Below are 25,131 nucleotides of genomic sequence, written 5' to 3'. Positions count from 1 at the left end.
ACACTTGGTTTAATGCTCTGCTGCTGCAGTCTTGAAATTCTTAATACTTTTTTAACAAGGAGCCCCATATGTATTTTGATTTTTCACTGAGCTGCAGAAATTAAATAGCTATCCTTGCTGGGAGCTTTTGAATCTTTGTCACCAGGGTTCTAGAATTTCATGAAGTATCATGGTATGAGTTTTTTTCAGCCACTGAACTGGATCATAATTTGGCCTTTTCAAAACAGTAATTACAGTTGACTCTTCAAGAACACAGGGGTCAGCAATGCTGACCTTTGGCAAAAATCTGTGTATAACTTTACAGTCGTTTCTTTTTATGCGTGGTTCCTCATCTGCACATGGACATCAACCAACCATGGATCGTGTAGTATTGTACCATCACTACTGAAAAAAAACATATGTAAGTGGACCTGCACAGTTCTAACCTGTATTCTTCGAGGGTCAGTTATAATGTCCTTCAGGTCTAAGGAACTTCCTTGCATTGCTTCAGTGACAATTTCCTCTTTTCCTTTTTCCCTTTATGCAAATCTTATGGTTTGAATATTGAACCCCTTGTACAAATGCTCTAGTTTTCTCATCATTTCCCTCCCATGTTGTATGTCCTTGTAGTTTTGTTCTACTTTATGGGCTACTTCCTCAACTTTGTTTTCCAATCCAAATTCTGGTTTTCTTTTTCCTTCTATCATATTATAAATTTATTTCTAGTTTTTCAGTTCATGTTTTGATAGTCTCTTGTTTCATAGTCTCTGTGTTATCTTTTCTAACCATAGACTTTTGCTTTGTTTTGTTTTCTTCTGCTACTAGTATTTTCTGTATCCTCTGATTGTGTTTGTTTGTTTTCTCATCTCCCATGTAAGAGACTCCTCTCAAATGTCTAGTGAATTTTGGTTTTCCATATATATTTTAATATTAGACAATAAATATTATTTGGAGATTTTGTAGTCTTTGTGGAAAGTATTGACTCTGCGCTTTGCTTCAGGGTGATCGTATAATCCAGACATTTTGTTGTCCTTTACTCTTGGGTCTGTTTGCTTCTTCAGAGAGAAATTTTCCTAATTTCCTGCTTAGATATAGAAGTTTGGCAGCCAGTCTTCTGGCCATCAGTGGAGAAAAGGGAGTTGGGATCTCACTACTTAAAATGCTGACTTTCATTTATGTTCCCTATTTTCAATATGGCATCTCATCCTTGCTTCTATCTGAGTTCAGAGATTTTCTGGTTCAGCAACTTTATTGACTAAATTTTCAGTAATTTAGCATAATAAGGGAAGGTTTGTCACCTGGATGCATGTTTTGATAGAGATAAATGTGTGTGCTCAATATTCTACATGTAACCAGAATCTCCAGAATAATCTTTTTGAAACTTAAATCATATTATATTGTTAGCCAGCTTACACCACCCAAAGGCTTCTTGTGACACTGTGACTTATCATACTCCACAAGGATCAGCCCCAGACTAATCCTCCCAAGGCATCTCCTACCACTCTCCCCTCACATGCTCCACTCCAGCCATACAGTCTCCTTGCTAGTCTTCAAAATGGCCAAGCATGTTCCCACCTCCAGCTCATTCCCACCTCCCACCTCCTTTAGATTTGCTCATTTCTCTTCTTTCAGATATTCACAAGGCTTGCTCCATCACAGGACATTTCTATTATTCAAGTCTCCTTCTGAGAAATAAACCCTCCTGGACCACTGTCTCAGTTTGGTTTCTCCCAAAACAGATTCTGAGACCAAGACCGGATGCACAGAGTTTATTTGGAAGGTGATCCCTGAAGGCAGAGTGAGGAAATCAGAAAGTAGACAGGGAAGAGAGAAAAACCAGTGAAGGACGTGTTGATGGGTAGGTTACTACTGTGGGCACTTAGGGCTCAGTCCCACTGGAGCCCCCTTGAGGGCCTGAGTGGAGCACACTTCAGAATTGTCACCAGCTCTAACCCTCATTAAATGATGATTGTCTCAGGGGACGTTAACCTCTAGTCTGTCCCCATGTACTCCCACAGCATGTACTTGAGGGTGCAGCACATATTAGGTTCCCAATAAACACTGACTGAATGAATAAATGGGATGTGTATAATTTTATGGAGAACCTGGATAGAATAAGAATAGAAAAGAGATCTAAAAAGATTTTTAAAGCATATTAATAATTTTTAAAACAAGATACAAACTAGTGTTAGAGTGTGCTTCTGTTTGTTTTTCTTTAGAAAAGATAATACGTATACTATTATTTAGGGCACTAAACTTCTATAACAGAAAGACCTCAAAATACAGCGGCTCAACTAAACTACAAACTTAATTCCTCTAAAGTAACATCCAGATATAAGCAGTCTGGGACTGATAAGGTAGCCATACTTGACATGATACCACCCACCTCTGGACTCAAAGCAATTGCTCTACTCTCCATCCTCCAACTAGTGGAAAACGGGGAAAGAGCTGGGGGGAAATAGGCTCATCCCTTTGAAAGATGTACCTAGAAAAGGCACACTTTATCTTTTACTAACATCCCGCTGACATATAGTCACATGGACAAACCTAGTTCCAAGGAAGGATGGAAATGCAGTCATTAGCTAGGTGTTCCCAGCTAAACTTGAGAGTCTATTATTACAGGAAGAAAGGAGAATGGGTACTGATGTACAATTGGCAGTTTCTCACAAAGAAAAATATATTTACATATGAACAGAATGTTTCTGGAAGAATAATAATTTCTGGGATGGTGAAATGGAATCCCAGAAGCTAGGTTAGAGACAAGCTTACTTGTTTGGTAAACAATTTTACGTGATTTGGAATAATTACCATATATGTATATTTCTGTAGCAGCATGAAAACTTTATTCTCACTATACTCAGATGTGTGATAAAAATATAGCTTTTTTGTTTTCTGTAGGTATCATGAGTTCTTTGCCCAATGAGTAGTAGGAAAAGGGATACATTTTTAATTTTTGAATTACAGTATCTGTATTAGTTAGACCAGGCTGCCATAACAAAATACCATAGACGAGGAGGCTTAAAGAACATAAATCTGTTTCCTCACAGTTCTGGAGGCTGCAAGTCCTAGATCAGAGTTCCAACATGATCAGGGGCTTGTGAGAGCTCTTTGTGGCTTGCCGGTGGTCATCTCCCTGTGTTCTCACATGGCAGAGAGAGGGAGGCACTAAGTGTACTAATGTCATTATGAGGATCCCTCCTTCATAACCTCATCTAAACCAAATTACCTCCCGGATGTCCCATCTGCAAATATAAGCACATTGACGGTTAGGGCTTCAACAAATGAATTTTAGTGGGGGTGGCAATTCAGTCCATAGCAGTGTTTTTATTTCTCCTACTTTAAATAATCCGCTTCAGAACTCAGTCTGTTTTGTTTTGTTTAAATGGCTAGTCTTTCAAGTTGCCCTCACCCCAGCATTTTCCCTAAATGGCATCAAGCTGTATGAATGAAGAGGTTCATGTGCCCCTGTGGCATTGAGGAAAGTGGGAGGTCTGCACATGTACTGTAGACGTGCACTGCCCCTGAGGTGTGGTTGGTAAGAACACATCTCTGGACCCCTTGCTGTCTGTTCCTGAGTCTACAGCTATGGAGAGGGAGGATGAGGATTGTGCAGCTATGGAGAGGGAGGATGAGGATTGTGCAGCATACCACATTTTGGCCCATCCACACTGTTCCACCCATTTACTCTGTTAGGGCTGCCCCATGTGGAGCAGGGCCTCCCTGCAGACCAGTGGACACCCAGCTGACCAGAGGAATGGAGCAAAAACCCCTCTGCTCTCAACACCCACTCACCAAAACAAATGTCCCTATGCCCTCAAATGATCTAACACATCTCCCCTCCAGGATTTCAGCCTGGAGAGGGGAGGTCAGGACGAATGTATCTCGTGGCTCTCTTGATATCTACTTCTCACAATCTCCTGGGGACTGAAAGGCAGATTCAGGCTTTCCTCTTTCTTCAAATCCCTCTTCCACTCTAGAATAGTAAGCCTCATGGTATAGCCATCATCATTAGAGGCAGTATCATTTCAAAGCTGGGAAGAACCTCTATGATCAGAGTCCGTCAGATCTGGTTCTTGATATTCATGGGGACTAAGAACTCTTTTTTCTTTCTCAGCCAAACCTAGATTTCAAACCATTCTAAGAATTCTTCCTGGCAGAAAAAAGTTGTACCACTCTATTTTGTTTTTACATGTTATTTAAAATGTGCAAAATTACATAACAGTAAAGAAAATAATAAAATGTATGCATCACCCAGGTTCAGAAATTATCAATATTTTTGGTGTTGTTTAATCTGTAACTCACCTTTTTCTAATGAATTACTTTAAAACAAATTTTACATATCATATCATATCATTATTTTCGTTCCCTTTACATTCTTTCCATAAGTCCAAATTCCACCAACCCCCTAAAAATAGTAGTTAGGTGTTTTAGGCTAACTAGGAAAAAATGTTTGCACATGGAAATACACAAGAAAAAACTTTCCTGGCAAATTCGAGAATTGCCAAATTAAAAGACACATAGTTTATATTGTTAAGTGCTTTACATTAAAAATATGTTTCATTTCATTTTTAATAGTAAGCCCTATTTTATAATTATCTTCTCACTTTGGTTTAATAACTTTCACTTAAAAGGCTTTCATGTTTAAAACTTAATTCTTTCAGTGACCAATTTATAACTGACTCACAGTTAAAGCATTTGAAAATTTAACTTTTCCTTTTGGATTTTCTCACTTGAAAGTATAACGCATGTTATGACATTAAGTAAAGTCAGAATGGAAATTATATGTGTACTGTGAGTATAATTATTTTCTTTTAAGTAGATATATGGGGGGAGAGAGTGTAAACTAGAAAGCAAAGGAGTGATGTGATTACATTTCTAGAACTGAACCAGAATTTTTCTCCCATTGAAGTATCCTGATATTCTATAATGTAGTTATAGCCCTTCTATAGAAAAATTATATATTCTAAGGATTTTCTTTATATAAATTCCTAATCTCGTTTTTCATTTTATCTGTTGTCTCATCAATTTACAAATTATTTCCAATGTTTACCCAGTTACACTGTGTATACCAAGAGCTCCAGATGGCTTCTTACAACAAAGTTAAAGCAATCTTGTTTCTATTAAACACACTCCATGAAAATTTTCGAAAGATAAATGATGCAAATGCATTTTGACAGGGCGACCAAACACTAGAATACTTAAATCTCTCATTTGCTCTTTGGGGTATGTGGGAAGGCTCTGCAAGATTATTTAAACGGTGACAAAATTCTGTTGAATATACAAAGGGGATTGAACAGGGAGTTAGGGAGCCTGAGTTCTAATCTCTGGTCTGCTTTAAACTGCTCTGCAATTTGATGGTTTTCTAACCTATCTGATCCTCAGTCATCATCTGTAAAACCTGAAGATTACCAGCCTCTCTCACATCACAGTGCTGGTAGGCAGACAAAGTTAGAGTACATTAATGTTACTTTAACTTAATTGGTTGTGAATCACAATCCAAAGGCAGCTGAAATTATAATTGTGGCAAGTGCCTGACTAGCAGCAGTATTAAACAGGCCTAATTTAATTCTACAAGCTTAATGCAAATCAGAGTTTGAGAGGAAAAAAAAGTTTAGCAAGAAAGCAATAAAAAGAAGAAAATAAGTTGGAAAATACCACAGAGTACTCAAAAGAAAGGCGTGGAATTTTCAGAAACATTATCTTTAATTAACCAAAAAGTTCTACATTAATTACTATTGGTAAATTATGTTTCCCCAGATGTCTGGTCCTTTACTAAATGGTTGCCCCTAATAGTGGTTTCAATTGGTGTGCTCTGCTATCTTCTTCCAGCAATACATGCACACGTAGCCTTTTGGTTCATGGATAACAGTCCTGTTTGCAAACCCCTTTGGCCTATTTCAGGTGCTCAGATCAAGTTTGTGGAACAGAATTGAATTAATTACACAGGTCTTTGACTGCTACTTAGCACATAGGCTTGTGCAAAGAAAGCTACCCAGTTTCAATAGGGGCCAGGAGTCCAACAGAATTACTGCTGCTTCTTGCAGAGTTATTTAAGTGCCTAATGCATTTTAAATGATCCATAAGTTATAAGGCAAGAAATTTACAAGTAATGTATTCATATAAAAGAAAAAATAACACTGTAAAAATTTTTTTCTTTGACTTCTAGGAATCAAAAATCTCTCGAAAAAAAAAAAAAATCTCTCGAGGTGAGTATAACTCATGCACTTATGATATAAAAATATCTTATTTCCCTAATTCTTAGATACCTTAGAAAGAACTTAAAGGTAAAGATATTACACATCTAAAAAGAGTATTTTTGCATTGCCTTTGTACACCATTAAGCAACTTGAATTATTTTGTCAGCCAGCTAATATTTTAACCACCCGTGGCTTTCCTGGTGTTTATCCAAATATTTGTTTTTTCACGTAATGTTCACTCCATGGCCATGGTAGCTTTTAAACATTAAGTTCTTCTACCTTTGGACTTCAGGGCATTAATAGATGATAGGCATTTCTGCTGTGTTTTCTATGAGGGGAAAATTATTCCACAGTGGTTGGTATGTAAAATTATAATAAAAAACTAGCATTTACTGAGCCCTTATCATGTGCCAAGAACTGACTTTTAGAAGTATTATTTCACTTAACCCTCACAGCAAAGAAAGGAAATTGAGGCTCAGAGGAGTTAGGTAAATTACCCAAGGCCATAGACCCAGTTAGTAAGTTAGCCAGAATTCAAATGCAGATCTGACTTAAGCACCTTGCTGTTAGTTCAAGAGCAGTTCACTAAATCTTGCAGCAAATGCAGTTTTAAGAATATAATATATACTAAGAAAGACTTGAATAGTATAGCCTTTCTAATTCTTCTATATATAATCATTATTTTACCTGTCCCTAGAGCTATAACAAAAGAAGGAAGAGGAAGAGGCGGAGGAGAGAAAAGCGGGGAGGGCTGGAGGGGGGGAATAATTTTTTATTTTTCTCCACTGGAAAATAAAAGTTAAATTCCAAAAATGGATGATTTGGATCATATTAGTTGGTTCTTAAACGATTAGCTCTCAACTCCAAATCCATTCTTCTTTTCTGTATTTTGTAAAGCTGGGACTGAGACTCTGAAAATTGCATTTCTCTCTTGTCAGCTAATTCCTGCCAAAGGGAGCATTAGAAGGAAATTAGAAAGCAGAAGGAGGTCTAATATATGTAATGTGGATAAGAGCAGAAGTTGCTGGAATATGAAAGATGCAACAGATAAATTCATTAAACACAAAACATGGTTCTTTAACAATATTAACAAAATGTCCAAATCTCTGACATAATTGATCAAGAAAAAAGAGAGAGAAAGTGAATGTCAAATCTTTATGTAGCATACCTTAAACTAACATAATATTGTACGTCAACTATATTTCAATTAAAGAGAGAGACAGAGAAAGCAAAAAAAATATGAATTTAAAAAAGAACACATAACCAAAGTTAAAACAGAGATTAAAATAATAATAATGGAGATTTCTGACTCTGGGCATGACAGGCCAGGTGATTTAGCTCTTAATCAACAAAAACTCTAATGTCAGTGGAAAATGGACAAAGAGAAAATATGAGATCATCAGAACATATGATAGAAAACTTCAAACATACACAGAATAGAAGAATAGTATGGTACCTAGACTTCTGAGCAGTGGGTAGCGCTACAGCTTCTCATATTTCTGAAGCAGCACAATAATGTTACTTCTGGGAATATATAAAGAAAGTGGGAACTGGAACGAATTGCTGTTGTCAGGATAAAAGGCCACTGCTATAGCAAAGCTGCCATGAACAGCCAGCTAACAAGAAGGAGCAAGCAAAATTATAAAATATCAAAAATATATCATTCACAGTGATAGTGAAAGCATGTGACATTTGTGTACAATAGTGTACAAACTTTCTGAATACAATATGGCAATATGAATCAAGAAACATAAAAATATTCACACCGGGGGCTTCCCTGGTGGCGCAGTGGTTGAGAGTCCGCCTGCCGATTCAGGGGACACGGGTTCATGCCCCGGTCCGGGAAGATCCCACATGCCGCGAAGCGGCTGGGCCCGTGAGCCATGGCCGCTGAGCCTGCGCATCCGGAGCCTGTGCTCCGCAATGGGAGAGGCCGCAACAGTGAGAGGCCCGCGTACCGCAAAAAAAAAAAAAAAAAAAAAAAAAAAATTCACACCATTTGACGTGGTAATCCATACTTTGCAGTTTATCTAAAGACAGGATTCAGAGATGTGCCCCAAATTTTATGTTCATGGTGGTTCAAAACAGTATTAAAACTTAACTACATGAACATACATGTCCTATGCAGATAGGGTCCTCCTTTTCACCAGAGTTACATGAATACTTGCATAAGTAAATTACACTTACATAGAATGTCTTTAGCCCAGCTTTTAATTAAGAAATCCAAAAACACTAAAATTCCCTGCTCCCTCCCAAAATCAGTCAAATAAAATGGTATCACAATGGTCATTCCAAATGCAAGATGATAAAAATAGTTCCAGAGATTGGTCCAGCAATTTGTATTTCACAAAATATCCATTTTAAGCAGCCTAATAAAGTATAATTAAGAATTAGAAGGTGATAACTGGTCAGAATAGCCATCGTTAAAAAGTCCACAAACAATAAATGCTAGAGAGGATGTGGAGAAAAGGGAACCCTCCTACACTGTTGGTGGGAATGTAAATTGGTACAGCCACTATGGAGAACAGTATGGAGGTTCCTTAAGAAAATAAAAATAGAATTACCATATGATCCAGCAGTCCCACTCCTGGGCATATATCTGGAAAAGGCGAAAACTCTAAATCAAAAATATACATGCACCCCAATGTTCACTGCAGCACTGCTTACAAAAGCCAAGACATGGAAGCAACCTAAATACCCATCAACAAATGAATGGATCAGGAAGATGTGGTATATGTACACAATGGAACATTACTCACCCATAAAAAAGAATGAAATAATGCCATTTGCAACAACATGGATGGACCTAGAGATTATCATTCTAAGTGAAGTAAGTCAGACAGAGAAAGACAAATATCATATGATATCACTTATATGTGGTATCTAAAATATGATACAAATGGACTTATTTACAAAACAGAAACAGACTCACAGTCACAGAGAACAAACTTAGAGTTACCAAAGAGGAAAGGGGGGGTATAAATTAGGAGTTTGGGATACATACATACCACTGTACATACAACAGATGAACAACAAGGTTCTATTGTATGGCACAGGGTACTATATTCAATATCTTGTAATAACCTATAATGAAAAAGAATATATATATATATATATACACACACACATATATATGTGTGTGTGTAACTGAATCACTTTGCTGTATACCAGAAACTAACACAACATTGTAAATTAACTATACTTCAATTAAAAAACTAAAAATTTAAATGAATAAATAAAAACAATGGGAAATATTCAAGTAGTTGCTCCTAGTAAACAGGATCATGACTTACTATTTTTCTGCTTTATATTTTTCTGTACTTAATAATAATCTATCACATTTTCTTTTTTATTGTACTAAAATGCACATAACATAAAATTTACCATCTTAACCATTAAAAAAAGTAATTAGGAAGGTGAAATTGGAAAAGCAGCAAGAAAACTCAGTTACATAATCAACCATAGATCTTAGACTAAAGATCTAAGAATTAAATAAATACAGGGAAAAAAGAGAAACTAAATAATTAAACTTGACCAAGGAGTCTGCCTAAATCACCTCCTCCAGGAAGCCTTCCCAGACAACTTGTAATTTGAGGTAGTGACCTTGTGAGTTCCCATTGCCCTTGTGCTTTCCCCTAATTCATCATGCTTACAGTGCTCATAAGGTGATGGTTTATTTATTTCTCTTAACCCCCATCCAATGGTGTGACCCTGAGATTGAACACTGTCTTTATTTCTGTGCTACCAATACCTGCCCAAAGAAGAATCTGATAAATGTTGACTGAATGAACTGGGGATAGAAAAAGTAGGGAGAGAGGATATTTTTTCATGAAAAGAGGACTGATTTACAGAAATGATAACAAAGTTTAGGGATAAATTCATATTTCTTTTAATAAAAAATATGAATTGCTAGGTTTCTCGGTTTATGAACAAGTTAAGGCCTGTGCTGAGATTCTTCCACTTGCTTCTCCAGATCCACACTATGCCCTTCTCCACCCTCATCTGTGTCACACGAGACTGATGTGCGTGAACTGCAGCAGCTGAATTGCTTGTCCTCTACATTCCAGTGGATTCTGTCAATAGAAAGCCCTGGTGGCAGATTGGGGTTGGTAAGAGAATGAGGTGAGGATATTAATTTCCCAGGCTCCTTGCCTGCTGGTCACCATGAATGGGCTGTATCTCTCTGTAGAAGGCTTTAGCCCTGGTCAGGCAGTCCTCTCCCTATTGCTGCCCTCTCTCATTCCTGGTATCTGCTCCCTTTTCTTGCTTCTTGAAGCCTAGGAGAAGTACCATCCCCCCATTTTGCTAAACCAGGGATAGTTTGCTTTTCTAAACTCTCCCCACACCTTTGTAAGCAGTCCTATTCTCAATTGCCTACTTTGAGGTGTCTGCTGATTCTTGCCAGGACCATGACTATTCAAAGGCCTTAGTTCACAATTCTCCACAAGATCTCAAAAAAGGGACAAACTTTATGGTGGACATTAAGATCGTCTAATGAGTTTGGGGACTTTTTTTAATCCAAAGATATAATAATAAATATCAAGAGGATTTTTTGAGGCAGTGTTAATTAGCAGAGGAGTTTTACTGTGGGCAATAGTTAATCCATCTGGGAATTACTAATATAAACTATAGTTAGAAAATAGCAGAAAACAATCTATCGGTTATAATCCAGGAAAATTATCATTATTACCAAGATACCATTATAAAAATGATGTAACTTAATCTTGAAATTTTGAAGAATAATTAAGAATCACTATACAATAAATTCTCCATTATGCTCTCCATTTTTATATCTTATACTCTCAGTGCTTAGAAACAGCACCTTGTACATAGAAACTGAGAAAGCATTTATTGGATGAATTAATCAGAAACAACACTGAAAACAAAACAGGAAATGTCACCTTACACTTGCATAAAGGGGAAAATTCCACACTGGAAATATTGAGGCATTCTGGTAATTACCTAACAATAAAAACATAATGGACCTGAAAATGGACCCTGAAAATAGTAAATACTCATGAACAAATAAATGAAAATGATTGACTGGATTTGTACGATGACAATAGATGCCATTTGTTAGACATCTATACCCTGTTAAGTAATTCACGTATGTTAGCTTCAATTGTCACATTACTGCCCAGTGGAGGTGGTCAAGGAAGCCTTCTACGAGGTAAAATTTGTGTTGACTCAGAAAGGTGGAGCAGGAATCATCCATGAAGATGAAAGGACAAAGAATGTTCTAGGTAGAATGCCATTATACACAAAATCACAGAGACAGAGTAGGATGTATTTCAGGAACTTCATATATTTCAGTAATGAAGAAAGGGTGAAGGCTGGAGACAAAGTGGGATTTTATCATGAGGACCACAGGGATTCATTATTTCTACATAGCAGTGTCATTATCTAATGTTTGTTTTAGGCTTGTGTATGGAGCAGCAGTGAAAAGATGATTGTTATAAAGATTAAATAATAGTAAAGGTAACTAATCAGTGTACTATAAAGCACTGTCCAGACGCTAGTTATTTTTCTCAGGTGGTTGCTATACTACGTTCTGCCTTCTGCCAAACTGTACCAGCGTATTGTCTCAATCTCATCTATGGCTCTGTGCCCCATTAGCTGTTCAGTCTGTCAGGCAGTCACCCAATGGCGTTCAGACCTACCACAATCTCCTGAAGCTGTGTATCCTTTATCTGACGTGTTGCTCTACAACACTCACTGGGATGAGAGTGCCACCTCGTGTTGCATCGCTGACTGTTCAAAATCCCCAACAGGCTTTCTTTTCACTTGAACTACTTGTGGATGAGGCTACTGAAGCTTCCTCCCAGGAGTAATTTGGAAAAGAAAATTGCTAACAAATAGTTTCCCAAAAATAACAGAAAAAGAGCCCAAGACCTTTTCAATACAGTAATAGTGTTAATGCCTGAGTTTAGTAGATTGGTCCCTACATGCTGGAAAATGCTTAACCTATGTCCTTTGAACTCTTGCTATATTTGTTTTTTAAAGATTTATGGGTTTTTTTAAAAATTATGTTTTAAAATACAGCTGAAATTATAATCTGAGAGCTGACACAGGTTAAGTAGAAACCTACCCTGCTCTCTCTCACAGAGGCCCATACTCAATAATAAGTTCTGAGAAGGGATTCCAAGAGGTTGTTTGAAAGTACATTCCTTGATGTCTGCAAAAGAGGCTACAAGCCTTTGCAGGCAGACCAACTATTTAAACTATTTTAAAAGAATTATTAGAGAAAAAAATTTTCTTAAATTCCTGGAGAATGACCATGCCTAGATTCTTTTTGCCTCCTCCTCCCCACAGTTCTCCACAGGCACTTTTGCTTTACTTTTCTCCTCTTCTGGAGAAATGAGCCCCCATTTTTTTCTCATATTTGTTGAAAAATGAGCTCCCAACATCTGGGAGCTTATTGCTATTTTCTTAATCAAAGTATAAGTCAATATACTGTCATTGTACACACATGATAAACATGTAATGCAAATTGACATTCTGTCCAAGAAAATAAAGCCTATCTTTACTGAGCATTTTCTATATATTAACTCATTTAGTCCTCACAAAAATCTACTAATGTAAGTATTATTGTTCCCATCTTAAGATTGAAAACTGAAGCTCAGAGAGGATTATACAGGTTTCCACATCGGGAAGTGGTACAATCATTTCAAATCCAGGTCTCTCTGATTCTAAACTCCTATGCCCATAATCATTATGCTTTATTGCCTCTAACCATAAAACTCCATAATTATAAGGATATACTAGTGCTGACTACCTCTTAAGTACAACCCAAGATAAACAAATTGTGTGTAATGTCAAAACTAATATAAATTTGGAAGTAAGATGATCATTCCAAACTTACCACAGGACTTCCCTGGTGACGCAGTGATTAAGAATCCGCCTGCCAATGCAGAGGACACAGGTTTGAGCCCTGGTCCGGGAAGATCCCACATGCCACGGAGTAACTAAGCCCGTGAGCCACAACTCTGAAGCCCGTGCGCCTAGAGCCCGTGCTCTGCAACAAGAGAAGCCACTGCAATGAGAAGCCCACGCACTACAACGAAGAGCGGCCCCCGCTAGCCAAAACTAGAGAAAGCCCGTGCACAGCAAAGAAGACTCAACACAGCCAAAATTAAATTAATTAATTAATTAAAAAAAAAAACTTACCACAAAGTTTCAGGACTATGTGGTACTGGCATAAAGGTAAACATATAAATTAATGTAATAGAACTGAGAGTCCAGAAATGAAGCCACACAGCCATGATCAACAGATTTTAGGCAAGGGTGCCAAGACCACTAATAGGGAAAGAACAATATTATAAACAAATAGTGCTGGGACAAATGAATAGCTGTATACAAAACAATGAGGTTGGACCCTTACCTCACACTGAACACAAAAACTAACTCAAAATATATCAAACACCTAAATGTGAGAGCAAAAACTTTTAAACTTTTAGAAGAAAATAGGCATAATTGTTTTTGTGCTTTTTTAAAAAAAAACAAATTTATTAGAGTATAATTGCTTTACAATGGTGTGTTAGTTTCTGCTTTATAACAAAGTGAATCAGTTATACATATACATATGTCCCCATATCTCTTCCCTCTTGCGTCTCCATCCCTCCCACCCTCCCTATCCCACCGCTCTAGATGGTCACAAAGCACGGAGCTGATCTCTCTGTGCTATGCGGCTGCTTCCCACTATCTATCTATTTTACATTTGGTAGTGTATATATGTCCAAAAAAATAGGCAAAATCTTCATGACCTTGGATTAGGCCATGGTTTCTTCAATACGACACTAAAAGCATAAGCGACAAAAGAAAAAATAGATAAATTGGACATTATCAAATTAAAAACATTTGTGCTCCAATGGACACCCTTAAGAAAGTAAAAAGTCAACCCACAGAATGAGATAAAATTTTGTAAATCGTATATCTGAGTTGTACTAAAATATAAAAGGAACTATTACAACTTAATAGTAAGAAGATAAATAACCCAATTCTAAAAGAAGCAAAGGATCCAAATAGATGGTTCTCCAAAAAAGATATACAAATGGTCAATAAGCATATGAAAAGCTACTCAATATCATTAGCCAATTGAATTCAGTTATTAGTTCTAATAGTTTTTTGGTGGAGACTTTAAGGTTTTCTACGTATAGTATCATATCATCTTAATTTTTCAAATTCTTGATTGCAGCACTGGCAGTATCTACTTTGATAACCCAGTTCTGCAATATGGATTTGGGTGTAGTTCCTGGAAATTCAGATAAAATCTCTTTTTCAGCACTAGCAATGTATCTCTAAGTAAGCCATTAATATCCTATAGGATAATTCCCTTTTTACATAGTGTGTATTCTGTTGCTTCAAACTGAACCCTGACTAATATACTACCTAATTTACCTTCAAAATCAAACCGGACAAGGACAATACAAGAATGGAAAATTGTATTAGGATGCCATTTATAAGTATAGATGCAAAATCCTAAATAGAAAATTAACAAATCAAATTCAGCACTGAAGAGCTAGAGCTAGAGCTTACCAAGTAGGGTTTATTCCAGGAATTCCAGAATGGTTCAAGCTCAGAAACCAATTGGTGTGATTTACCACATTAATAGATTAAAAGAATAACATGGGGCTTCCCTGGTGGCGCAGTGGTTGAGAGTCCACCTGCCGATGCAGGGGACACGGGTTCGTGCCCCAGTCTGGGAAGATCCCACATGCCGCGGAGCGGCTGGGCCCGTGAGCCATGGCCGCTGAGCCTGCGCGTCCGGAGCCTGTGCTCCGCAACGGGAGAGGCCACAGCAGCGAGAGGCCCGCGTACCGCACAAAAAAAAAAAAAAAAAAAAAAGAATAACATGACTATTTCCATTGAGGAAAAACTGCATTGAAAAAGTCAATATGCATTCATGATTTTTTTTAAAATAGCAAACAAACAATAGAAGAAAATGGGCTTAACTGAAGGTCATTTAATAAAAACCTTCCATAAGCATCATACTTCATGAGCAAAAAACTAGAAATATTCTTTTTAGGGTCACAATACACAGATGCCCACTAAAGCCCCTGCTTTTCAATAATGTACCAGAGCTCTCAGATAATGAAATAAGGAAAGAAAAATAAATAAGAATTATAAAAATTGTGAAGACAGGATTTCATCAATATTCTTCTTTACTCTCATTGTGCAGCAACAAGCCTATTACCCTTCAAAAATAGAATAAATCATCTCTGCAACATCCAACCACCTTTTTTCCTTCTTTGTCAAGGGGAATGAATTGTGGCCAATTAACTCTTTCCACCTTCAGTTCAATTAAACTTTACTTTTCCCCCTGGTATAACCATTTATTTTAGATATTAAGACCTCTAAACCATTAAAAATTAGTGTTCTGAAGACAGGATGCAAAAAATGTATAAGTAGGGCATTAGGTATCTTTTTGTGAACCATCACTTATAGTCATTGATTCTCAGAGCCATGCATTCTGGCTCTGAGAAAAACTGTACCACGTATTTTTTGCTGGTGTCAAGCATACAATACATTATGCAAAACAACATTCTGACCTCTCAAGATATTGCATTCCCACCTAGCACCATAAGTTAGGCTTCAGTAGTAATTTCTAACAACCTATAAGGCAGGTGGTAAGGAATAAACTGTAAACTATAAATCAATTCCTTGGAGGCAATGCTGTGTGGGATAAAATGACAGTAAATAAGATAGTCAGAAACTCCACGCAATCAGGGTGCTACCAAAATCATGGCAGAGAGAAATACAATCTATATCCTTTCTAGCTACCTGCTCTCCACCTACTCTACTCGTTTATGGTACTATTGCAGGAAGACCGTAAGTGGAGGGCTCTGGGGATTCCTACCTCCTGGTATTCATGCTGTTGTATAATCCTCTCCTCTTGAGTGTGGGCAGAGTCTGTGACTTGGCTCTAGCCAGTAGATTATGGCAAAGGTAATGGAATGGCACTCCTGTGACTACATTATATTATATGGCAAAAGATATCATTTTCATGATTACATCATGTTATAAAAATCTCTATCTTAACACACTGGAGCAATGGACTCTCCTTGCAGGTAGGACTGGCTACATAATTTGTGGGGTCCAGTGCAAAAGCAAAATGTGAGACCCCTTGTTTAAAAATTATGAAGGATTTCAAAACAGCTACAGAAGAGCATTAAACCAAGCGTGGGCCTTCTAAGCACAGGACCTTACGTGACAGCATAGAACACAGGCCCCAAAAAGCCAGTTTTGTTTGTGGATTTGATGAAGTAAGTGGCCATGTTCATGAAGACTACATGCCAAGGAAATGTGGATAGCCTCCAGACAATAACCAGCAAAAAGCCACGGCCTTCAGTCATACAGCCAACAACCTGAATAAGCTTAGAATTGGATTCTTCCCCAGTCAAGCCTCCAAATAAAAATGTAGTCTGGCCAACACCTTGATTGCTGCCTTGTGAGACGCTGAGTAAAGGACTCAGCTAAGCCATGTGTAAAATTCTGACCTATGGAAACTGTGAAATAATAACTATGTTGTTAGAAGCCGCTAATTTTGTGATAATTTTTATGTGGCAATAAAAAACTAATGGATTTATCACATAAAACGTTGAGAATAAGTGCTGCTGTTGGCAAGTTAGGCATTCAGCAATGGTAACCAAATCAGCCTTCAGAAGTAAACATTGATGTTGCTACACCCATGCATAGCCTCTTTTCCTGAAGGATTGGGTCCATTAGAAGAGGTCTATCCATGTATTTTTCTTCTCAAACCTCCTTGTCTCTAAGATTCCTATCTTCCTCCTTCCAGGTCCATTAGCCAATGATGTTGAATGAGTATAGATTCATTACCCAAGCCACACCTTCCATGAAGTCTGGAGATTTACCTGAAATACTCAACATTCCACCCATTAGGAGGAATTCCTTCTTACTTTCCTTTAGTGTCAGCTTTGAGTGGAGTTGTAAGGCAGTAGCAGTTTACTTCCACTTGGTGCCAGAAAATCATGTAGACTAATCTGTTAACCAGAGTCAAATATTTAGGTATTAAGAAACTCCCCACAAGAACTTAAATGAGATTGAGGGGAAAATGACAGTGTGGCAGATAGCTGGCTCAGAATGTGGGTTATCTGCTTGTGCAACTTACTTGTGTCTTGGATATTCTCAGGATTGGTTCCTTTTATATCACTTCCATTTGATGATAGAACACTTCTGGACATGACCAACTGTTGGGTTACTTTGATTTGATAACACATGGTTCATAATGGGAAGCTCTGATCAAGTAGTCACTTTGTCTTATGATCAAGGATTTACTATTTACCTTTATGGTAATCATGCCCATTTGCCTCTATTGATTAAGTGCTTCCAATTAACTTTTGCTAACCTAGAAACTTTTCATCCTCACTGAAATGGAGGGTGTATATAAGATGCTGGCATTCTCCTGTCTAATGTATTTTTCTCAAGGATTTGGTAAAGAAATTGCCTTCTGGACCCACTTTAGGAATACAGTTAAGAGTGAGGAGAGTACGATTCATGTAACAAATTAATCCAACACGTCTACCTCCCAAATCTTTAATTCTTTTTTCTTTTGTTCTTTATGGTATGTCAATTTATTTTAATATGAACTATAGTCTAGATTTAAGTCAACTAAAACAGAAAACATTTAAAACCACTTCCAGACGTTTAAGCTAGTGAATTAGAAATCAAATTTCTGAATAGGGTACCCTTATAGGTAAATTGTTAAATCTTAAATTATATTCTTCCTTTTTATTGGTCTAGCATGCTCAGATTCCATTATCATATGTACTGGTCAGATTTCTTTTAGCTAATTTTCAGTCTATGCCCTAAGTTAAAAATTTGAGAACGTCATTTCTTTTTTTTTAAACTCTTTAGCATATTTAGAAACAACACTCCCTGCCCACTCCTGGTGCTCATCTATAACAGTCAGCATTTTTAGTTGGAAACTAAAAATAACCAAGTTCAACTGATTTAAGCAAAACAGGAAACTATTAAAAGGATTTGCAGTAGCTCATAGAATCATTAGGAAGCCTAGACAATTAGAGACAGGGCTTTGCACCAAAAACAGTGCCAAAAATCACACCATACAACTGGTTTAATGAGAACCCCACTGTGATTTCACCAAACAACAGTTGTTGAAGCCTACATAGTAAACAGAGCTATCTTTGTATACTAAATGCCACCCAATAGCATGGGTGCCACTATTGCTATAAAATTTAATCTTGTGCAATGACCTACACAGTGATCCAGAGTTCCTCTCACCTGATTCATTAACTCCCAATTCCAAGTACCCGGGCAAGATCATGTGTCCACACCCTAGGTGCAAGGGAAGCTGAGATAGAAAGTATTTGACATTTTTAGTGTTTATAGTGGAAAGTAGGTTCCGCCTCCCACCATATTAACAAAATAGGAAGTTCCCAAAGCATAGGAGGGTATGAGTACCAAATGTCAACTATGATTGTAATTACACATATTATATGTACTCTGTGATCCACAAATTCTGCCTCTAGAACTCCTAAAGAAATTCTCACGCACATACAAGACAGGAACAAGGATGTTTTCTGAAGCATTGTATGTAATAACAAAAAAGTGTGTGGGGGGACACAAATGCCATTGGTAGAGGATTAGATAAATAGGTTGTGATATGTTAAAATACTACGTCATTTTTTTTAAAATTCAGGTATTGTAAAACTACCGTGTCAGATACAATACTAAGCACTATGGACGGAGACTGGGGTGGGATGGGGAGAGGTTTACAAATATGAATTTCAAAAGACTGCTTATGAGATGTTGCCAATGAAGTGGAAGTATAGACACATCAGTATATCACTGGTACATATGTAATGTATCAAAAGGATCAAATGGATCATGCTGTGATGATGCAGTTAGAAGAATCTGTCTGCATTAGTAGGAGAGGCATCACAGAGGAAGAAGATACATATATAAGTTAGGCCTTAAAATATGTACAAGAGTATATGATGTAAAGGAGGAGAGTTCCATTCCAGGCAGTACAAATTTTACTTGTAAAGTCACTAAAGTTTGTTTTTCTGAAAAGTGCTTTTAAAGTACTTGACATTGTTCAGGAGATCTAAATAGACATTTCTCCAAAGAAGACATACAGGTGGCCAACAAGCACATGAAAAGATGCTAAATATTGCTAATTATTAGAGAAATGCAAATCAAAGCTACAATGAGGTATCACTTCACACCATTCAGAATGGCCATCATCAAAAAGTCTATTATTTAAATAAATGCTGGAGAGGATGTGGAGAAAAGAGAACCCTCCTACACTGTTGGTAGGAATGTAAATTGGTATGAGCCATTATGGAAAACAGTATGGAGCTTCCTTTAAAAACTAAAAATAGAGCTAACATATGATCTAACAATCCCACTCCTAGGCATGTATCCAGACAAAACTCAATCCTAAAAGATACATGCACCCCAATGTTCATAGCAGCACTATTTACAGTAGCCAAGGCATGGAAGCAACCTAAATGCCCATCAACAGATGAATGGATAAAGGTGATGTGGTATTTATATATATATAATGGAATATTACTCACCCATAAAAAAGAAGGAAATAATGCCATTTGCAGCAACATGGATGGACCTAGAGATAATCATATTAAGGGAAGTAAGTCAGACAAAGAGAAATATCATACGATATCACTTATATGTGGAATCTAAAAAAATGATACAAATGAACTTATTTACAGAATAGGAACAGACTCACAGACATAGAAAGCAATCTTCTGGTTACCAAAGTGGAAGGGGGGGGTGTATATCTTAGGAGTATGGGATTAGCAGATACAAACTAATATATATAAAATAAATAGACAACAAGGTCCTACTGTCAAGCACAGGAAATTATATTCAATATCTTGTAATAAACTATAAGGGAAAGGATCTGAAAAAGAATAAAGATATATATAACCCCTCCCAGCTACTCACCAGCTTCACCCAGCTACTCTCCCACCTTGCCCAGCTACCCGCCTACATCACCAAGCAGCTACTCACCAGCTTCCCGAAGCTACTTGCCCACCAGCCCTAACTATTCTCCAACCAGTCCTAATTACACCCAGATGTCACCCAGCTATAGCCCAACATCCCCCAGTTACTCACCTACTAGTCCCAACTACACGCTGAGGAGCCCCAACTACAGCCCAACCGCTCCAAGCTACTCTCCGACTTCACCCAGCTTCTCCCCGACCTCGCCAAGCTACTCCCCTTTGAGCCCACGATACACATTACAGTCTCCCATTTATACCCCAAGTTCGCCCAGCTACAGCCCCAGCCCTCCCAGCTACAGCCCGACCTCTGGCAAAGTACACCCCAACCAGTCCTTCCTACAGCCACAGCTCACCAGAGTACACCTGACCTCTCCCAAGTACTCTCCTACAAGCCCGAAATATTCGTCCACCTCCCCCAAGTACGCTCCTACCAGTCCCAGCTACTCGCCCACCACCCCAAAATACTCACCAACATCTCCTGCTTACCAGCCTCTCTGGTCTATACCCCAACCTCCCCCAAGTATTCGCCCACCTACTCACCCACCTCCCCCAAGTACTCACCCACCAGCCCCACCTACTCTCCTGCTTCCCCCAAACGCTCGACCTACTTGCCCGCCTCCCCTAGCTACTCACCCACCAGCCCCCCTATAGCCTCACTAGCCCAGCCATCAGCCCAGATGACAATGATGAGGAGAACTGAGGGTGAGCAGTGGGCAGTGGCACCTGGCAAGGTGAAGGGCGGCTTCAGGGTGCTCTGCATTCCTCCCCTTCCCCACGGGGTGCAGGCCCCAGTCCGGCTCCTTTGTACATAGCTCCTTGTGACAGAGTTTCCTGTTGCAGTTCTGGTCCCATTTCTGCCAGGGCTTTTGTCTTGTTCTCCACTTGTGCTGTCTCAGAACCCAGTCACCCGCTGTGGTGTTCTCCTACCTGCCCCACCTACACCAGACCTGTCCCCAAATCCAGGATCCTTCTTGCATGTGGCTTGATTCGGGGTAAAGGGTATTTTAACTTCTTAGGGGTAGTTCCTACTGTGGGTTGTTACATCTGATCCTCCTGAAGAGCAAAGCAAAAGCTACTCTTTTTATGATTTTATTTTTTGAAGTTTAAGTAAAGTTTACTAATTTTGACCAAAAAACCCCACACAAACACTACACATAACACTCCAATTTTTGTCCACTTAAATCTCTGCCATTTTATATTACACCATTGAAAATGTTTCCTACAAGTAAAGCAATTATAATTTGGCCAATCAAAGATAAATAATTCATTCATAGAAAACAAATCAATAATAAAATTGATACCAAAAAATTAAACAACCTATAAAAAATGGATAAAGTCCTAGAAATATACAGTGTACCAAAACTGAGACATGAAGAAATGGAAAATCTGAACAGACCAATTACTAGTAAGGAAATTGAATCAGTAATCAAAAGCCTCCCAACAAAGAAAAGTTCAGGACAAAATGGCTTCACTGGTGAATTCTACCAAACATTTAAAGGAGAACTAATAGACTTCCCTGGTGGCACAGTGGTTAAGAATCTGCCTGCCAATGCAGGGGACATGGGTTCGATCCCTGGCCCGGGAAGATCCCACATGCCGCGGAACAACTAATTCCGTGTGCCACAACTACTGAGCCTGCGCTCTAGAGCCCATGAGCCACAACTACTGAAGCCTGCACGCCTAGAGCCTGAGCTCTGCAACAAGAGAAGCCACCGCAATGAGAAGTCCACACACCACAACAAAGAGTAGCCCCCCCCTTGACGAAATTAAAGAAAGCCCACACGCAGCAATGAAGACCCAATGCAGCAAAAAATTAATAAATAAATTTATTTTTTTAAAAAAAGAAGAACTGGGCTTCCCTGGTGGGGCAGTGTTTGAGAGTCCGCCTGCCGATGCAGGGGACACGGGTTCGTGCCCCAGTCTGGGAAGATCCCACATACCATGGAACGGCTGGGCCCATGAGCCATGGCTGCTGAGCCTGTGTGTCCGGAGCCTGTGCTCCACAACGGGAGAGGCCACAACAGTGAGAGGCCCGCATACTGCAAAAAAAAAAAAGAAGAACTAATACCAATTCTTCTCAAACTCTTTCAAAAATAGAAAGTGAGGGGACACTTCCAAACTCATTTTATAAGGCCAGCATCACCCTGATATCAAAACGAGACAAGGATATTACAAGAAAAGAAAATTGACCAATATCACTGATGAATATAGATGCAAAAATCCTCAACAAAATATTAGCAAATTTAATTCAATAGAACAGTTAAAGGATCATACACCATGATCAAATGGCATTTTTTCCTGGGATTCAAGGATGGTTCAACATACACAAATCAATCAGTGTAATACATCACATTAATAAAATGAAGAATGAAAATCATAATGATCATCTCAATAGACGCTGAAAAAGTATTTGACAAAATTCAACATCCCTTTATGATAAAAACTCTCAACAAAGTAGCTATAGAGGGAAGGTACCTCAAAATAATAAAGGCCATATATGACAAGCCACAGTTAACATCATATTCAACAGTTTAAAGCTGAAAGCTTTTCCTCTAAGATCAGAAAAAGACAAGGATTCTCACTCTCACTACTCTTATTCAGCCTGGTACTGGGAGTCCTAGCCATAGCAGTTAGGCACAAAAAAGAAATAAAAGGGAACCAGGGAAAAAATAAAATTGTCTCTATTTGCAAATGACATGATAGTATATATAGAAAAGAATATATATATATATATGTACATATATAAAGAACAAAGCCGAAGACATCATGCATCCTGCTTTCAAACTATATTACAAAACTAGAGTAATCCAAACAGTATGGTATTGGCATAAAAACAGACACATGGATCAGTGGAACAGAATAGAGAGCTCAGAAGTAAACCCATGCATATATGGTCATTTAATTTATGACAAAGAGAGCCAAGAATATACAAGGGGGAAAGGCTAATCTCATCAATAAATGTTGGGAAAACTGGACAGACTAATGCCAAAAAAAAAAAAAAAGAACCTATATTTCTATCTTACACCATTCACAAAAATTAACTCAAAATGAATTAAAGATTTGAATTTAAAACCTGAAACCATAAAATTCCTAGACAAAAACATTTGGGATAATTTCCTTGACAATGGTCTTGGTAATAATTTTTTAGATTTGACATCAAAAGGAAAGACAATGATAGCAAAAATAAACAAGTGGGATACATCAAACTAAAAAACTTCTGCACAGCAAAAGAAAACATCAACAATATAAAAAGACATCCTATGGAATGGGAGAAAATATTTGCAAATCACACATCTGATAAAGCGTTAATGTCCAAAATATATATAAAGTCACACAACTTAATAGCTTAAAACCAAACAATCCAATTTAAAAACAAGCAGAGGAACTGAGTAGATATTTTTCCAAAGAAGGCATATAAATGGCCAACAGGAACATGATAAGGTACTCAACATCACTAATTATCATAAAAGTACAAATCAAAGCCACAATGAAGTACCACCTCACACCTGTTAGAATGGCTATCATCAAAGAAATCAAGAGATGGACAGTATTGGTGATGATATGGAGAAAAGAGAACATTTGTACACTGTTTGTGGGAATGTAAATTGGTGTAGCCACTATGGAAAACAGTAGAGAAGCTCCATAAAAGATGAAAAATAGAACTACCATATGATCCAACAATCCCACTTTTGGGTGTATATTGGAAAGAAATGAAAACAGAATATTGAAGTGATGCCTGTACTCCCATGTTCATTGTAACATTACTCACAATAGCCAAAATATGGAAACAACCTAAGTGTCCATCAACAAATAAATGGATAAAGAAAATGTAATATATATAGAATATATGCATTGTTTATATATATAGATATATATAGATATACACACACAATGGAATACTATTCAGCCATGAGAAAGGAAATCTCTCCACTTGTGATAACATAGATAGAACTTAAAGGCCTTATACTAAGTGAAATAAGCTAGACAAAGACAGACAAATAACTGCATGGCATCACTCATGTGGATCATGTGGAATCTTTTTTTTAAAAAAAGTCAAATTCATAGAAACAGAAAGTAGAAAAGTGGTTGCCAGGAGCTGGGGAGTGGGGTAAGTGAGGAGAGGTTGGTAAAAAGGTACAGAATTTCAGCTATAAGATGAGTAAAGCCTGAGGATCTAATGTAAAACATGGTGACTATATAGTTGATAACACTGGATTGTATAAATGAAATTTGCTAAGGGAGTAGAACTGAAATATTCCAAAAAAAAAATTAAAAAAATCTGTGTGGTGAGGGCTAGATTAATTAACTAAAAGGGGGGAAATCCTTTCACAATGTATATGTATATCAATTCATCACAATATACAATTTAGATATCTTACAATTTTGTCAATTATACTTCAATAAAGCGAATTTTTAAAATGGTAATAAAGTTGAGTTACTTTTCCACCTTAAGCAATAAAAACTTTTGAAAATGTTGCCATCTAGTGGTGTCAAACAAAAAAATAATTAATAACTAGTAAATCGTTCAACCACGTTTCCTAGGAAAACTTTCCTTAGCAGTTTTCAAATAAGCAAATGCTACTCTTGTGCCTCTGCTTTAAGAAGTACTCTGGACTTAGGCTATTGGACTTTAAAATTTGGCTTCATCATTTACCAGCTGAATGGTAAATGCCACAGGCAAGATGCTTAATTTCTCTGTAAAATGCACATAATAGTAGAACCTACCTCCCAGAATTAAGAAAAATTAATAAGAAAATCCATATAAACTTGTTTAGCACTGTGTTTGGCTCATAGTATGCACCCAGTAAGTAGTCATTATTATATTACTTGATGGGGAAAGAGTCACAAACTATTTGGGTTGTCAGTGAGAATGAAGTTTGAGTGATACAGCACTTAAAACTATGGCACTTTATATTGTCAAATCTGTTTAGAGTATTATACTTCTT

At 37.6% G+C, this 25,131-nt stretch overlaps 1 protein-coding gene across 10 annotated transcripts in view; it reads right to left on the bottom strand.

Moving 5' to 3' along the window:
- Positions 1-25,131, bottom strand: part of ALB (albumin) — a 142,302-nt gene that overhangs the window by 60,197 nt on the left and 56,974 nt on the right. For 6 of the 10 annotated variants that reach the window (XM_089912040.1, XM_089912042.1, XM_089912037.1 and 3 more), the window contains one exon: positions 19,739-19,785. The exons of 2 other annotated variants lie outside the window; for them this stretch is intronic. The gene's annotated coding sequence lies outside the window, so the exon portion shown is untranslated. Of the gene's footprint in view, positions 1-13,038; positions 13,209-18,437; positions 18,508-19,738; positions 19,786-25,131 lie in introns of those variants that run through there. 2 more of the 10 variants (XM_089912039.1, XM_089912044.1) reach the window with 2 other exon arrangements.

Source organism: Delphinapterus leucas, chromosome 5, assembly GCF_059928025.1.
Source record: "Delphinapterus leucas isolate spDelLeu-1000000601 "Yukka" chromosome 5, BTC_Dleu_Yukka2, whole genome shotgun sequence".
In the NCBI taxonomy this organism is placed as follows: Eukaryota; Metazoa; Chordata; class Mammalia; order Artiodactyla; family Monodontidae; genus Delphinapterus; species Delphinapterus leucas.
This window is presented reverse-complemented; position numbering and strand designations above follow the sequence as displayed.